Source organism: Cricetulus griseus, chromosome 3, assembly GCF_003668045.3.
Source record: "Cricetulus griseus strain 17A/GY chromosome 3, alternate assembly CriGri-PICRH-1.0, whole genome shotgun sequence".
Lineage (NCBI taxonomy): Eukaryota > Metazoa > Chordata > Mammalia > Rodentia > Cricetidae > Cricetulus > Cricetulus griseus.
In genome coordinates, this window is record NC_048596.1 from 135,821,063 (window position 1) to 135,838,720 (window position 17,658).

Consider the following 17,658-nt stretch of genomic DNA (forward strand, 5'->3'; position numbering starts at 1 on the left):
TTTGCTGAAGTCTTTGGACCTAAGAACATTATTTGATTATTGAGTGCTTCTCTTTACACAAAGCTATGTACCTTCACAAAATAGTAAATATCTTGCTTGTCTTGAAAACCAGACATCTGCCAGGTATTGGTGGCGCATGCCTTTAATCTTAGCACTCAGGAGGCAGAGGCAGGAGGATCGCTGTGAGTTTGAGGCCATCCTGGTCTCCAGAGTGAGTGCCAGGATAGGCTCTTAAGCTACACAGAGAAACCCTGTCTCGTAAAACCAAAACAAACAAACAAAAAAACAAAAACAAAAACAAAAGGAAAACAAGACATCTGAGAACCACAAATGTGTACCATTTAATTTTCCCACTAACTGTATTCATGAAACCTGTCTGGACAATGTGAGATGGAGATGACAAGGGTTAATATTCTTAGTTACAAACCAACACAAGGAAATAGTGTCTTTAAGGATCTGCTGATTACTTACATAATATGTCATATTTTCTATATGGTGAAGGGGTTTATTTTGGTTATTAACATATTTTTCCAGTTTGTCTTTAGGCCTGTGCATTTATAATTTTCTTTCCTTTTGTACTTTTAATTATTTTATTCTCAAATAAAATCAAAAAATGGTTTTTAAAGTTAAACATGAACAACTTTACCCAGTAAGTATTAGTCCAATTTTTAAAATAATTACTGATATTCAAAAGGATTTTTTCCTGAGGAGTCAGGAACTGAAATAAGCAAGAATATGAGCTTGGAAAGGGATACAATCTAGCTCAGCCTTCATTATTCTCCTCAGCCTTGAAAATTAATGAAGATTACATTTGTGGGATTATGTATAATACAGGTGTGGATTTGAGTAATAAAAACACAGTTTTTTTTGAAAAAAATTTCAATGTATGGCCTTCAGTACAATGTTACATCCTAGTAATTAGTAAGTTGAGAAAAATACTGACACTTGAAGAAAATTGGAAAAATTTCTTAAAATCATGGAGTTTCCTATGTAGATTCCTAGGACTATTAGCAATGTTTCTACATTAATATAGTCATTTTGAATGAAATTCAAAATATGAAATTAAATATCTATGAGTATCTCTCTTTTGTGTATTTCATACACTCTCCCAGTCACACATTGATAATGTAAGAAACTAAAATAATACTATAATATGGTTTAAAGTTTATTTTTATTCAGTGGAATCTCCTTTCACATATACATAAAAGAACTTTATAACTGAGAGGCTAATTAGATAGGTTTAAAGTGAAAGCTAGTGTAGCCTACCTGATTTTTCAGGATCCAAATCCAGATTAGAGAGTTTCCTAATTAGGAATGTAACACACACTCTAAGAGATACTTTTCTCTTTTCTTCTTCCATGTCAAACACTCATTTTACCCTGCATGAAATAAGATCCATTAACAGGAGGACACGGGTATTTTTTTTATAATCAGATTTACTAGATTTACTAGATTTTTATAATAATCATATAATTGTGGTCATCAAGATTTTTCATTTTTTGGATACTTCACCATATATCATGAAGACTCCAGTATGTATTTTTACCTCTGAGGAGACAAAGAACCATAGAAACATACTATCACCTTCATGACAAAGAGCAATCACACAAAGGGACTAAAAGTAAGGTTCGAAGACCAAATATAATACACAGACCTTTTCTCTTTGATATCAGGGATATGGCAGATGCAGTTATATGATCCCTCTCAGGGCACAGTTACATCTCATGAACTTTATGAAGTGCTACAACCCTGGTGTGGTTCAACCATCAGACCAATTTACAAGGGGTTTCACACACCAATTTGTCAGATATGTGTCTTTACAGCCCTCATGCTTTAGAATAAGATATGAGAAGTGTCTAGTTTTTATCAATATTGTATGAAGTTATGATTTTCACTAATTTATTTTAGAGGAAACACTAAATAGCATTCATTCCAAATTACAATTAAATTCAGTTTGAGTTGGCAACCAATATCTGGGCAGGGGGATGTCATTAGTGCAGTTTGGTTAACCAGTGAAACTGCATTGTGGAAATTTCATTTTTTCCATTGTAAGTGGTTTTAATTGGTTAGAGCTTATTATTTAGGGTTAGGAGATTATTTTCCCTTCTTCTTCTCAATGTTGGGATGGTTCATGGCTTGATCCTGGACACTTCTGTGCTTCCTGCCAGGGTTTCTGTGAGTTCATATGCCAATATTGTATCTAGAAGGCGCTGTATGCTCTGAGTTTTCCATTCCCGTTGGATCATAATTGCTTTTTAAAAACATCCCTGAAATAATTCTTTCTTTACAATAATGACTTTGTAATACTCTCCATTCTAATTTGGAGTGTTCCATGATCAGGGCAGTAAAACACATGTTTTTATTTAGAACTAGTACTTTTAAGAACACTGTAATAGAAATAAATGTCCAACAGTGATATAATTAATGAATATAATCACAGTTTTTGGCGAAACTGTCATAGGCAATTTGATGATTCAGCATCATGCTCTAATTGGCAGCCCTCACTCATAATCAGAAGGCCCAGACAGAAAAGGAAGCTTTTGATAAATAGCCAGGATAAAGGCCTGTGGAGACAGATAAATGCTAAGCCTCCAAACAACCATAGCTTATTTTGTCTATTATCAATGGGAACCAGAGACCAAAGTAAATTACTTTTTTTCCTCTCTATCTCTTCTCACATTCCTCGTTTCTTTTATAACACCCCATGAGGAAGGCTATCTGGATTGCCTAGCAAAGTTCATAAGGACTCTGCTTGAATTTTCTTAAAAAGATACCCAAAGCTTTTATTTTTAATTTCAAAGTATCTGTCAGTCTCCCTTAATCAAGGAACATGGATGATTAAGCTATGGAAACTGGAATTAGCTTTTACAAAGTGGAAGAATAGGAACCAGAGAAAGAGAGGACATGGCCATGTGAAATACCACACATGTCCAAAACCAGTAGGGTTTTAGGCGTAAGTACAAGTTTCTCCTGTTCACAGTTTCTTTTGTTTTGTTTGGGAGAGACTGAGGGCTGATTAATTGCTATTGGCCTCTCCATAGTTCTGACATTAGGGATATGGATGTCAACCCTAAGATCCTCATCTAGACAAGAGACTTAATCAATTTCTGGTAGGAGACTTATCCAGCTCTGGCCTGGATAGCTGGAGCTGGTCAGTGTTGTGGGAATACATTCAACGAAAAGTTTATATGTAAGTTCAAACTTTGGAGAAAAGGCAAGCAGTTGTCCAGCAATCTTGAATTCCCTATTTATCTTTAACCTATAATAAGGCTAACAAACAATTTACATCTGGTGAGTCTGTGTACCATCAAAGAGAAAGAGTACTAGTTGAGTTTTGAGATGTCATGGTTTGCAAGTATATTTGTGTAATTTAAAAATATTTTTGAAAGTTATTTTCAATTAAATAAACTTTAATTTTACTGTAGACATATTCGAGTACCTGTTCTATGTTTAACTTTAACAACATATGTTAAAGAGTATATAATGGGATTTTTAAATCAGTTTTGTCCTCCAAGATTTTTTCTTTTAGTGAATTACATTTGTTTTCAACTAGGTTACAGACATAGTTCTAAGCTCATTAAATAATTTTATGATTTGTATGGAAATTTATCCTTTATCTTTCATTTTTAAAGTGTTTCAGTAAATTCATAATTCACATAATCTCTGCATTTATTAATTTAATGTTGCTACAATGTTCAAGCCTCTAAATGAGTAACTTTTGATTTGAAGCTCTGTTTTGTAATAAAATGAACTTTAAACTTCAAATACAGCCTATGCAGAGAATAGGAACTTCATTTGCCTTATCCTTTTATAGCATGATTTTCCAAAAGGACAGTTCTTTATAGGACCCAGTTTCCATAATTGCTAAAACATAATTAAGTCATCAAACACACATGTGGGAACCTATACATTTTTGAAGTCAATTTTGTAAGTTGATATAAATATTATTATTGTTTTGATACCATGAATAAACATTTTAAACCTTAGAAATGTGTAACAATCATCAATCAGATATCATCTTTAAGTTCATTCTTCCATAAACATTACATCATTACCTGTCTGCATCTTTTCCAAGTAATCACTATTGCTCTGTTGATTTTTTTTGATGATGCATGTGTCTGAATTCCATCTATAAATTCCAAAACTCAACAAGCTGAAATTTAGTGTAACTAATTTATTTTTATGGATACCCTATTCTTGATGAATGGCCTTACTTTTTATCTTCTAAGAAAAAGACAAGTAGCAGGAATGTATGTCTAGATCCTGTTTTAAATTTTTATGGATTTAACAATATTCTCATTAAATTTTTGCTAAACCTCCTACTCATCTCTGCATGTTGTCTTTCATATTTGTGGCCTCATTTTTCATTTTGTTACTTCTGTATATGTGAATGGGTACACACACACACACACACACACACACACACACACACACACACTCACAAACTCACACACATACATGCAAAACACACACAAAAAATATATAACCTTTAGTAAGACTGTATAATTTTCCTTATTTTTATTTTTTCAGTTTTGACAATCTGGTATTGAATTCAGTGTTTGTGCTTCCCTTGTTAGATGAAATTTCTTTTTTTTCTTAAACATTTTAGATGAGATTTGTTTTGTTCAGCATTTGTTTCTGGACTTCAAATGAATGAATGATCTTAGACTTTTAGCATAGCTATAGACAATCACTTGTCTAAAGTTACCATCAAATTCAAGCTGACATCCAAATACTATTTTTCATTTTTAAATATAGTTTTCATTCAATTATTTGATATCAGTCCCTCTCTTATCCTTCCTATTCTGTCTGGATCCTCAGGAATATTGTATTTCGTTAACATCGTGTAATAGGGGAAGACAGACTGTGGAAACAAACCATGGCAGCCACATCCACCAGAATGAACCTGGAGGACATTTATCTATTATTTTCTGTGACTATTGTGGCTGCAGAACTTAGAAGCAATTGTATATTGTAGTGCTTCAGAGATTAATTTGTAAGTTATATCTTTCATTGTTCTTTAATTTAGCTGCTGTTTGCTTTTGATTTGATTTTTGCATAATTGCATATTTTTTATATTTTTTAAGTTACAATATAATTTTGTCTTTTCTCCTTTTCATTACTTCTCTCCGAATACTATCATATAATCTTTCTCATTCAGTTTGAAATCCATGGCTACATTTTCCTTACTCTTACACACACACACACACACACCACACACACACACACACACACACAGCACACACACACACACACACACACACAAATGCTTGCACACAAACACTCAATACTTATTAAACAAATAAACTTTGACAATGTTTGTTATTTGAATGAAAATCTATTTTTCCTGTTGTAACCCTTGTCCTAAAATTTATCAGAGGCATTAAAACTTCTGTATCTTTTGGAAATTTATAAGAAGAGTTAAGTGAATTTTTGGCCCTGGATTTATCTCAAATAATTTTCAATTTATACTAGCATGTGTGTGCCTGTTTTGGCACATTACACTAAGTTTTAAAATAGATTATGTGATTGGCCTTTGTTCTCATTTTCAGAACAATTTCATTGATACGTGATTTATTGTGGTTGTGTTCAAGTTTTAGAGTTATTTTGATCAGTAAGACAGAGAAACCACACATTTGGGGATCTGAATGCCCATTGCATCCACTGTTTTTATTATAAGTGACTAGTATACTTATAAATAATATCAAACATCCCATCTAGTAATTTTTAACGCTATTTCATTCTCAATAATCATATGAAAATGATTTTCTACTTAAATATGTATATGTTTATGTACACAAACACAGACACACACACACACACACAGACACACATATATATGTATATAATATACACAATTATACACTATTTGTTCTTAAACATTTTCTTCTTCCTTCTAGGATGTGGAAACATGACCTATTCATCCTGCTCATGAGGAACTCAGACTCAGGTACTGAAGACTTCCTTCTCTGCCTTCTCTTGAGATGCTTTCCCCGAAGACATAGACACCCCACCTCTCTGTTGGTATAGTCATTTGAGGGTTTTCTTCCTTTTATTTTCCATTATTAGTTTCTTATATCGACTACCCAATTATATTGTGTTTCTGAGCATTGGCATGTCTTCTCACCATATGTTTGAATCCATACATTTCGTACAAGTCTGAATATTTCTGTAGAAATGACATGATGTTGTTTCTACCTATGTGTAGTTTATATATCTTCCCATAGAAAAAACTGCTGTTCATTTTCCCTGCATATTTGTGTGAGTATAGTGTCCTGTAAATGTTCTGTTAAGTGACATCCCCTTTTCTCTCTTACCTTCTAATGTTGGGAAAAGTACTGAAACTTTTAGATGTTTGGTATTATTTTCCATTGAAGTTAATGAAATTACAGTAGTATGCAAGATCTGAGCTTTTGAGTCTTTTCTTCTTGGATTAATCTTCATTAATATCATGTTTTCATTCATTTGTGCTATGAGTTTTGGTCATTTTCAACCTAATTCTTCATCTAATCCTACTCTTCTGCTGAAATCATACTTTCTAAGTCCCCTTATTATGGGTTTTGAATTGTCTATTTTAAGAAATTTAGTTCTTCAGGGAAGACTACACAATTTCCACATTGCTGACTCTCCAGAACTTCCTGTGTAGCCCTCATTTCACTCTCAAATTCATGAACACTTCTTTATTGTCATTGAGTACACACACACACACACACACACACACACACACACACACACACACATCATCATCATCATCATCATCATCATCATCATCATCATCAGAAGCACATCTTGCTGAATATCAATAGTATTCCTGGGTCAAACGTCTTGTGTGAGTTTTCCTTTCAATTTTTTTTAATGCTTCTGCTGCAACAAACAGGTAGATGAAACAGCAGCTTTGATGGAAATCTCCCTAGTTATTGCAGAGTTTGGATTTCCATCACTATGCTTAGCATTCTCACTCTCTGTCTCTGTCTCTGTCTCTGTCTCTGTCTCTGTCTCTCTCTCTCTCTCTCTCTCTCTCTCTCTCTCTCTCTCTCTCTCTCTCTCTCTCTCAAAGCTATTCTCTATATGATAGTACACAGCCAATCATATGCAGTGACAACTCATATACGTATCCTCACACAGGCTTTTGCAGTCCATGGTCCTGGTTGGATTCCAGCTCTTAGCTGGTCTTAGTCTTTAAGCAAGCCCTGATTATAAACTTCTCCCGAGTGTTGTCTAATGTTTACATTAAACCCAAGCCTGTAACAGTGTACCTCAAATTTTCAGACATTTTTCTTTACTTAATTATCTGATACCAGGGATGCTCCTTTAATTCTCTTACTGCAGGGACCAATAGAAAATTTTATTTTCTTCAGCATTATGTGCCAAGGCAGGAGCCTGTGAAAACACAAGGGTCACCGATCAATCTAAGAGTGCATACAGGAACTGTCTCTTCCTTATCAATATTATCTATAGCTGCACACTTTAGAAAGTATTGTTTTCATTAATTCTTTAGACATCAATTTTCAACCAAATGATTGTTGCATAATTTTAAATTTATACCTGTATTTTGGTGTGTTTATGGACTGTTTGGTTTTATTTAAGCATATTTTAAAAATTATTACAATATTTGCATCATTTTACCATTTCCTATCTTCCCTCCAAGTCCTCTGATTTAACCCTCATATTTCCTTTTAAATTTATCATCTCTTTTTCATTGTTTGTTCTTTCACACACACCTAATTTTTCAGTCTCTCTGTATCTATCTCTCCCTCCCTCTCTCTCTCTTTCTCTCTCTGTCTGTCTCTCTCGCTCTCATAGAAATACATGCGCTTGTAAATACAAAAATTAAAACCAATCACTATATGTTGTGTAAGAGAAAAATCAAATTTTACTATATTTTCCATTTATGAGAACATTTGAGAAACTTTTTACCTAGTAAATCTTTTGGCAATTTATAAGGTGAGTTACGTGATTATAAGTAAATGATAATTTGGAGTGACTCATTTATCTCATATGATTTCATAATTATAGAAGTGTATGGAGTGTGTGTGTTTAGTGTTACATTGCAGGAAGTGTGAATGGAATGCTCCTGTCTTCTTTTTTTTCAGCAAAATTTCTTTGACAGTGCATTACTCATGGTTCTGTACAAATGTTATAATAATTTATTCATTAGGACAAATAAAGAACACATATGGAGGTCTGTATGCCCACTGTACATAATCTCTACATTGCTTGTGAATTCTGCATTCATAATAATATTAAAATTACTTGTCTAGAAATTAGTGAATTTCTGTACCTTCTGTAGATTTTCTTAATCATGTCAAAATGATTATTTGTTTAAATGTATAAGTTTTACTGCTTCTTTTCCTTTTTTGTTTTGTTTTTATTAGTTCAAATTAGGAACAAACTTGTTTCACATGTCAATCCCTTCCCTCTCTCCCTCCCCTCACCCCCATTCCTCCTCCCCCACCCCTGACCTACCCCCACCACATCCACCCTCCACTCCCCAGGCAGGGTAGGGCCCTCAAAGGGGCTTTTGCAAAGTCCACCCCATCATCCTTGGCTGGGCCTGGGCCCTATCCTATGTGTCCAGGGCAAGAGTGCATCCCTTCATGTGGGATGGGCTCTCAAAGTCCTTCCTTACACCAGGGAAAAATACTAATCCACTACCAGGGTCCCTCTGGAGTGCAGAGGCCTCTTCATTGACTTCCATGTTCAGGGGTCTGGATCAGTCCTACTGGCCTCCCGGACAGTTTTACTGCTTCTAACTATGTATTCTTATAATTTTCCCCTTTATTGCATGATCCTGATGGAAGATCTCAGGAGCCTGTTCATGATAATCTCAGTCTCAGGCATGGATGAAATGATTCTTTCCAACTTCTGAGAAGGCTTCATTGAAGACATGCTCACCATAAATACATTGTGGTATTTTAAATCTTGCTTTGTTTGTGGTTTTCATATTCAACTACTAATTTTTCATTAGCTGTGTCATTTATTAAGGGAGACAAGAGCGAGGAGAGCAAGCAAAGAGAGTAAGAGATCAGAGAGAGGGCACAAGAATAAGAGAGAGAAGTGAACAAGACAGAGAGCAGAGGGCAAAGAGCAAAAGAGAGAGTAAGTTGACAGGGGGTCTGTCTTTTAAAGGGGTCCTTACTACAGCATGCAGACTTAGTTCCCATGGAACCCTGGGCTGACTGGGGGTAAGTCCTGTGTGAATTCTGCAAGGTAACAGGGCCAGGTGAGCATAATGCCTGAACCTTTCATTCCCACCATTTCTCATTATTAAAAAGTTGGTGTGTTAGACATGGCAGGTTAGAGAATAAGGAAAGAGAATCTGAAGACTGATTTGTGCTGAGCTAGTGGGTATTGACTTTAATTCAGACACCTTACTTTGCTGTCTTAGACCTTCCATTCTCAGACATTCATACCTTACATACTCAGACCTCCATAACTTGCATTCATCCACCTTGTTAGACCTTTCCATCCTCAGACATTTGTAACTTCCATTCCCAGACCATCATAAAACTTACACTTTCCTATCTTCAGATACACAAATCCTGTTCCTAAAATTGATTTTGCTTTAAGCTGGCAAGACTACCAGTCATCAAATGCATCAGAGTTCTTGAAAGGAAAATATTTTAGCTGAGTTAAATTAAAGAATAACTTGTAATTAATAATTAAAGAGACTTGTCAACAGGCTGAATTGACAGCCAACCACAAAGTCCTCCTTGATTGTGGGCTGCTGGAAATTTGCCTTTTTTGCTGATAGAATATGAGCAGATTGTAGCAAACTGGCAGATGAGTGAGTTGTTGGTTCATAGAAAATGATCCCTGTGTATCCTGTGGTGATGGGAGAGACCATGGGGAGTGCTTTCCTGGGTTTCAGTCCCAAAAACGTTCTTTTGTAAAAGTTTAAAAGTTTGAAAAATAGAAAGAGAAACCATAAGATTACTTTTGGCATTTGTTAGATGAGTTAAATGATAATAATTATATGATAATTTTGAATGCAATAGTCATCCCAAACAATTTTCTTATCTCTTTGTGTGTTTGTGTGTGTATGTATGTATGTGTGTGCAGATTGTAACATTTCAGTATGTTTTTCAAACAAGCAATGTAATTGGAATCTGGTGATTTTTTTTCTCAATTTCAGGAAAATATTTGATAACAGATTTACTGTGGCTTTGTACATATTCTATAGTTATGTTGATAATTAGGACAAAGGAATGGCACATAATGGAACCTGAATGCCTATTTCTTCCAATCTGTTTATTATTTGTGAATATTGCATTTTAATAATATTAACATAATTTATACATTAATTTTATATTTTATGCTAAAATTGATTTTACTAATAACATGAAGTGATTTCCTGATTAAGCATATGTGCATATACATACATATACATATAATTATATACATATATTTGCTAACTATTGGTTATAAACCTGTTCTTTTTCATTGTATGATGTTGACACATGACCTCATTATCCTGCTCATGATGGTCTCAGGATAAGGAAGTGCAGACATCCATCTCTGACTTCTCCTGGGAAGCTTTTGCTGAAGACAGAGACACCACACCTACCTGCTTGTATTTTAATTTGAAGGTCTTTCTTCCTTTTATATTTCACTATTAGTTTCATGTGTAGAAAACTCAATGAGATTTGTATAGTTCTGTGCATTGGCATTTTTGCTCCCAGATTTAACTAACTTACAACATCCCTCAGAAAAGAGCTGGCCTCCCAGGGACATCAAACAAACATGGCATAATATACTCACCATATTTTAACTACATGCATTTGTACATGTCTTACTATTTATATGGAAATCACATGATACTCTTTCCACCTATAAGTAGCTTAAATTTCTTGCCACAAACACCTAATGTTAATTTTCTTCACAAATTTCCCTAAGCACGGTGTTCTAAATGTTCTGTGATGAGCCGTCCACTCGTATATTTTCCTTTGTAACTCTTGGGAAAGCACTCTCCATTTTAGATTCTAGGTATTACCTTCCATTTAATTTCATGAAATTCCAGTTGTATACCTGACCTTTTTTGTGGAGTCTTTTATCATCATTGATTAATCTCTCTCTTTTTAATTTGGAAGGACATTAACAGAAAAGAAACACAGAGACCATAACCAGATTTGGGGATGTGAGCCCCTTTTCTCATTTGGCAAAAGCTACCAGGTACCTTTCTTATTTTAGAAACATTGCAATGATTTTAATCAGTTGTTTTCTGAGTTACAAGGGTCAGAGTGTATCTCAGCCAATGATTACCTCAAACTTACATTGTTGAAGCTGGCTTTGAACTACTATTCCTCTTTCCTCCACCTCTCAAGTTCTAGGATTACTGGTTGTGTGACACTCTACCTGGGAAACTTACTAGTATTTTGTCATAAAGTATTGTGACGATGTCTTTTTCTTCCATATTTAAAATATTTATAATTTCCAGAATCAATTTGAGTGTACTTCAATGGTAAAATTCTTAACAAGCAAAAGAAAGGTCCTAGGCTCAATGTCAAAAACCATTAAAATATTTTAAAAATTAGCCAGGGAATCAACCATATACACATGCATGCTACCAAATTCCCCCATGCTTTTGAGCCCAAGGCAACAGTACCTTTTGACTCAAGAAACCTGAGATAAGGTCAGCCTTATTACGAAATTTCCATACTTAATATGTGTAATTTTCCAACATTTACAAAATGAGTTGTTTGTTTCATCCTAATTCGTCTCATCCTACTCTTCTGCTGAATTAATATCTTCTTCTAATTCCCTTACTGTTACATATTTTTTTTTTACTTTAAGAAATTAAGTGCTGTATAGAAAGCTTGGGTATTTACATAATTTCCACATCTCTATTTCTAAAATCCTTTCTGTGTAATCCTCATTCCATTTCATATTCATGACCCATTCATTGCTATTGTTGATAAACACACACACACACACACACACACACACACACACACACACACACACACACTCAAACACTCATATATAAACAGAATGGTTCTTGGGTTAACATATTAGTGTTCTTTGGGTATAAGGATACAATTTGCAATGCAGTTAGTGATTATAATGTTTTATGAATTTAGTGGTAATATCGTCTAAGATCTATGTTATTAATCTCATAAGTTTTGATGTTTTGATTTATGAGAAATGAATTTTTTTACAGTTAGGCAAGCCTTGGATACCATTAGGCAGATAATAGTTATTGACAAGTTTAAGGCCTCTGGAGCATTTTTAATATCTTGCCATGCTATTCATTAAAAGCATCATAACTGGGTTAGACGCTTGTCACTTTTCTCCCTTAACTGATGTCCTACCACCACCATTTTCTCTGAAATCTAGTCATCAGAGATAAAGTTTGACATATTCAAGTCAAATTCTTGTGGGTAGAGATCTGTGATTCAGTTATATCTGCAAAAGGGATTTACCTGTCACTTCTTGGAGGAAACCAAGTACAATAGTAATAGACTGAAATAATAGAAGTTATGGCGCAATTGGACTTAACAGATATCTATAGATCATTCCATCCAAATACAAAACAATTTACCTTCTTCTTAGTGCCACATTGGACCTTCTCTAAAATTGACCACATACTTGGTAACATAGCAACCCTCATCAGGTACAAAAATTGAAATAACCCCCTGTATCTTACGAGACCAAAATACTTTAAAGTTAGAATTCACCAACAACACAAATTACAGAAAACCTACAAACTCATGGAAATTAAGTAATAACCAATGGCACAATTCATGGGTCCAGGAAGGAATAAAAAGAAAATAAGATTTCCTAGAATTCAATGAGAATTCGGACACAACATATGCAAACCTATGGGATACTTTGAAAGCAGTGCTATGAGGAAAGTTCATAGTGCTAAATGTCCACATGAAGAAACAGGAGAATAATCACACAAGAGAATTACCAGCACAACTGAAAGCTTTAGAAAACAAAGAAGCCAATACACCCCGGAGGAGCAGACACCAGGAAATAATCAAATTGAGGGCTGAAATCAATAAAATGGAAACTAGGAGAACAATACAAAGAATCAATATAACAAAGAGTTGTTTCTTCAAGAAAATCAACAATATAGACAAACCTTTATCCAAACTTACCAAACAATAAAGAGTGAACAGGCAAATTAATAAAATCAGGAATGAAAAGGCAGACATACAACAGATACAGAAGAAATCCAGAGATTCATCAGGTCATACTCTGAAAAACTATGTACATCAAACTTCGAAAATCTGAAGTAGATGGGCAATTTTCTGGACAGATTTCACTTGCCAAAATTAAATCAAGAACAGATAAGCAAGTTAAACAGACCTATAACCCCTAATGAAATTGAAGCAGTCATTAGAAGTCTTCCAACCAAAAAAAAAAACTCAGGGCCAGATGGCTTCATGGCAGTATTCTACCAGAAATTCAAAGTACAGCTGATAACAATTCTCCTTAAAGTTTTCCACACAATAGAAGCAGAAGGGTCATTACAAACTCTTTTTTTGAGGCTTCAATAACCTTGATACTCAAGCCACACAAAGACACAACTAAGAAAGAGAAGTGAAAACCAATATCCCTCATGAATATTGATGCAAAATTCTCAATAAAATATTGGCAAAACATTCCAAGAACACATCAGAGAAATCATCCACCATGATAAAGTAGGCTTCATCCCAGGGATACAACATATGATGTGGTTCAACATATGAAAATCCAAGAATGTAATCCAATATATTAACAGACTGAGGAAAAAAAACATGATCATCTCACCAGATGCCTAAAAAGCCTTTGACAAAATCCAACACCCCTTTATGATGTAGGTCTTGGAGGAACATACTTCAACATAATAAAAGCAATATACAGCAAGCGAACAGCCAACATCAAGTTGGAGAGAAACTCAATGCAAGTCCTCTAAAATCAGGAACAATACAAGGCTATTCACTCTCTCCATACCGCTTCAATATTGTCCTTGAAGTTCTAGATAGAGCAATAAGACAAGAAAAGGAGATCAAGGGAATACAAATCAGACAGGAAGTAGTGAAACTCTCACTATTTTCAGATGATATGTTAGTCTATATTAGCGACCCAAAAAACTCTACCAGGGAACTCCTACAGCTAATAAACACCTTCAGCAAAGTGGCAGGGTACAAGACTAACTAAAAAAATCCATGGTCCTACTATTTATGGATGAGACATTGTTGAAGAAAGAAAGCAGAGAAACATCACACTTTACAATTGCCACAAACAACATGAAATATCTTGGGGTAACATTAATCAAAAAGTGAAAGACCTGTACCGTAAGAATTTTGAGTCTTTAAGGAACCAAATTAAAGAAGATAACAGAAAATGGAAAGATCTCCCATGCTCTTGGATAGGCAGGATAAACATAGTAAAAATGGCAATATTGCCAAAAGCAATCTACAGATTCAATGCAATCCCCATCAAAATCCCAACACAATTCTTCACTGACCTTGAAAGAACAATTCTCAATTTTATATGGAGAAACAAAAGACCTATGATAGCCAAAACAACCATGTTAAATAAAGGAACTTCTGGAGGCATCACAATCCCTGACTTCAAGCTCTATTACAGAGCTATAGTCCGGAAAACAGCTTGGTATTGGCACAAAAATAGACAGGTAGACCAAAGGAATAGTGTTGAAAACCATGATATTAACCTATACACCTATGAACACCTTATTTTTGACAAACCATCCAAATATATACGCTGGAAAAAGACAACATCTTCAATAAATGGTGCTGGCATAATTGGATGCAAACATGCAGAAGACTACATATAGAATCAAGCCTTTCGCCCTGCAAAAAAACTTAAGTCTAAATGGATCAAAGACATCAACATAAACCCAGCCACTCTGAACCTATTAGAAGACAAAGTGGGAAATATCCTTGAATTATTTGGTACATGAGACAGCTTCCTGAACATAACACCAGTAGGACAGACACTGAGATCAACAATTAATAAATGGGACCTCCTGAAACTGAGAAGTTTCAGTAAGGCAAAGGACACAGTCAGCAAGAAAAAATGGCAGCCCACAGACTAGGAAAAGATATTCACCAACCCCACATCTGACAGAGGGCTGATCTCTAAAATACACAAAGAATTCAAAAAGCTAGTCTCCAAAACAACAAACAATCCAATTTGAAAGTGTGGTACAGAACTAAATAAAAGTGTGGTACAGAACTAAATAGACAGTTCTCAATAGAGGAATCTATAATGGCTGAAAGACACATAAAAATGTATTCAGCATCCTTAGACCTCTGGGAAATGCAAATCAAAACAACTCTGAGATATCATCTTACTCCTTCTGAATGGAGAACATCAAAAGCACCAATGACATTTTATGCTGGAGAGGATGTGGAGAAAGGAAAACACTGCTCCATTGCTTGTGGGAGTGTCAACTTGTACAGCCTCTTTGGAAATTACTATGCTGACTCCTCAACACAATGGGAATCACTGTACCACAGGATCCAGCAATTCCACTCCTAGGCATATACTCAAAATAAGCACACTCATAAAAAAGAAATCTGTTCAACAATGTTCATAGCAGCACTATTTGTACTAGCCAGAAACTTGAAGCAGCCTAGATACCACTCAAACTAAGAATGGATTTTAGACATAGAGTAAGGGATTACCAGCCTACAACCCACACTGCCAGAGAAATTACTAAACAAAGAGGACCCTAGAGAGATATATATGGTCCCCTAGAGTGGGGAAAGTGTCACAAACCCCTGAACAAAGTGAGAACAGAGGAAGAGGGGGTAGGGAGCTATGAGAAAGAGAAGGGAAGAAGAAGGATGCAGAGGTTATGAGAGAGCAGAAAGTTTGCAACAGGTTTAGATTAGAAGAAAGGATATGTGATAGGTACGGCTTTAGTTGGGGGGATGGTAGGGGAGGAAGGGAGGGAGAAGTGAGCTGGGGTTGTCATGTAATTCAATCTTGTTTGTAATTCAAATAAAAAATGACAAAACAAATAGTAATAGACTGTACACTTGTAGTATACTCTTCGATACCACCCTCTTGCAAACAACTGTATGCACCTAGAGCTATTTTTAGGAGATATTTTATATATATTATATATATTATATATATATATATATATATATATATAATATCTTCTGGGGGTTACTCCCCAAGCATTTTTAATTTCAATTTAATACATTCTCATACTTCTGTATCATAACTTTTTGGCAGTAAATATAAAATGATAATCTCCTGGGCATTTTATCATCCTTTGTCATTCTATTTTCTTCAGGTTTATTTCTTGAGTCCTTATAGAACTAATTTGCAGAAATAACTGTTCAAGTACTTATTTAGTCCCAATAGACCTTTAAAATAAGAATTGTAAGATATCTTATATTTTTTGGTCACTGGACTTTTGCATTCTAATATAAAAAGATTATATTCTATTGAACAAGGGCAAATCCAGTCTCTTGGGTGTGGCTGAATATGGGCTGATTATTTTACTTTTCCAACTAGCATTTCTCCAAATATCTGTTTTTCACAGAAATATCTTCTCATGGATATTACTAAATCACTGCAACTTGTTTTAAGCAGCTATTCAAAACTGACAATGGATTTGTTACAGGCTTGATTATATAGGACAGAGATTATGAAGTCAGAGACCTCTGTCTAAAGCACCTGATGGGAAAAGACAATCTGATGAAAACATTGGGCTGAGCAGTAGCAGAAGTGTAGATGAAAACACCAAAACTGAAGTTTTGTTTGGTAAGAACAAGGATTTTGTTCTTAATATATCAAAGATATAGGGGGAAATGCTGACCATGCACATAAGTGGGTATGGACAGAGTCACCTGTGCCAGTCCCCAAGTGGGCACAGTAAGCCTTTCCCCCTACAATATGACACAACCTTAAGTGGAACAAATGAAATCAGAACTAGATTCATAACAGATGGTTTATGAGGAAAGTCCTCACGCTCTTGAGCCACCAACCAGGATTACACCAGATGCCTGCTTGATCATTTATTCAGGGGAGAGAGGGACAAAGGGCCTCAAGAGTGCATCTCTTATATTTAAAGCCTTGCTATGTCATTCTGACCTTGCCCAAGCAAGCATGGTCATTGGCAACTGTGCCATCCCCCAAGTGTTTGTGTTCAGCATTTTAACCTACAGAAAGAGACAATAAACTGAAATAATTTGCACAAATTATCATTTTATTACAGAGTAAAATTTCAGCACTTTGGTTTGAATTCATAAGAGAGTAGTAGGGTTCATGGTAGAGAGGCATGGACAATAGAGATTGTGGTGCAGTATAGCAATAAATTGAGGTCACCTGGACAATTAAAGTTATTTGAGAAATCACATGATAATAGTCTTTCTCTCTTTGGTAACAGGTATGCTTCATACCCATATGAATAATTTCTACCTGGGAAGCCATATCAGTGACTGAATTGTCAGTAAGCAGCTGCAGAGGAAACATGGCTGCTTCTGTGGTTACAGAAAAATGTCTTTCATGATAATTTTTGGCCATGAGAAATACTTCAGTTGTAAGGTAAGAACTATAGCAAAAAGCTGTGAGAGTTTTTCAATTTAATAAGTACTTCACATACTGCAGGTATACTAGATTAGATGAAATAAAATACATGCAAATTTCAGTTAGTGTTCTTTATAGGTACAGAGGTCAAAAGATTAG

At 35.0% G+C, this 17,658-nt stretch overlaps 1 long non-coding RNA gene across 1 annotated transcript in view; it reads left to right on the forward strand.

The window, feature by feature from the left end:
* Window positions 1-17,658, forward strand: part of LOC103163196 — a 61,035-nt gene that overhangs the window by 13,793 nt on the left and 29,584 nt on the right. The window contains exons 3-9 of the long non-coding RNA XR_003483481.2: window positions 4,822-4,996; window positions 5,901-5,950; window positions 8,802-8,910; window positions 10,494-10,589; window positions 11,091-11,172; window positions 16,595-16,734; window positions 17,360-17,517. This is a non-coding gene — a long non-coding RNA (uncharacterized LOC103163196). The remainder of the gene's footprint in view (window positions 1-4,821; window positions 4,997-5,900; window positions 5,951-8,801; window positions 8,911-10,493; window positions 10,590-11,090; window positions 11,173-16,594; window positions 16,735-17,359; window positions 17,518-17,658) is intronic.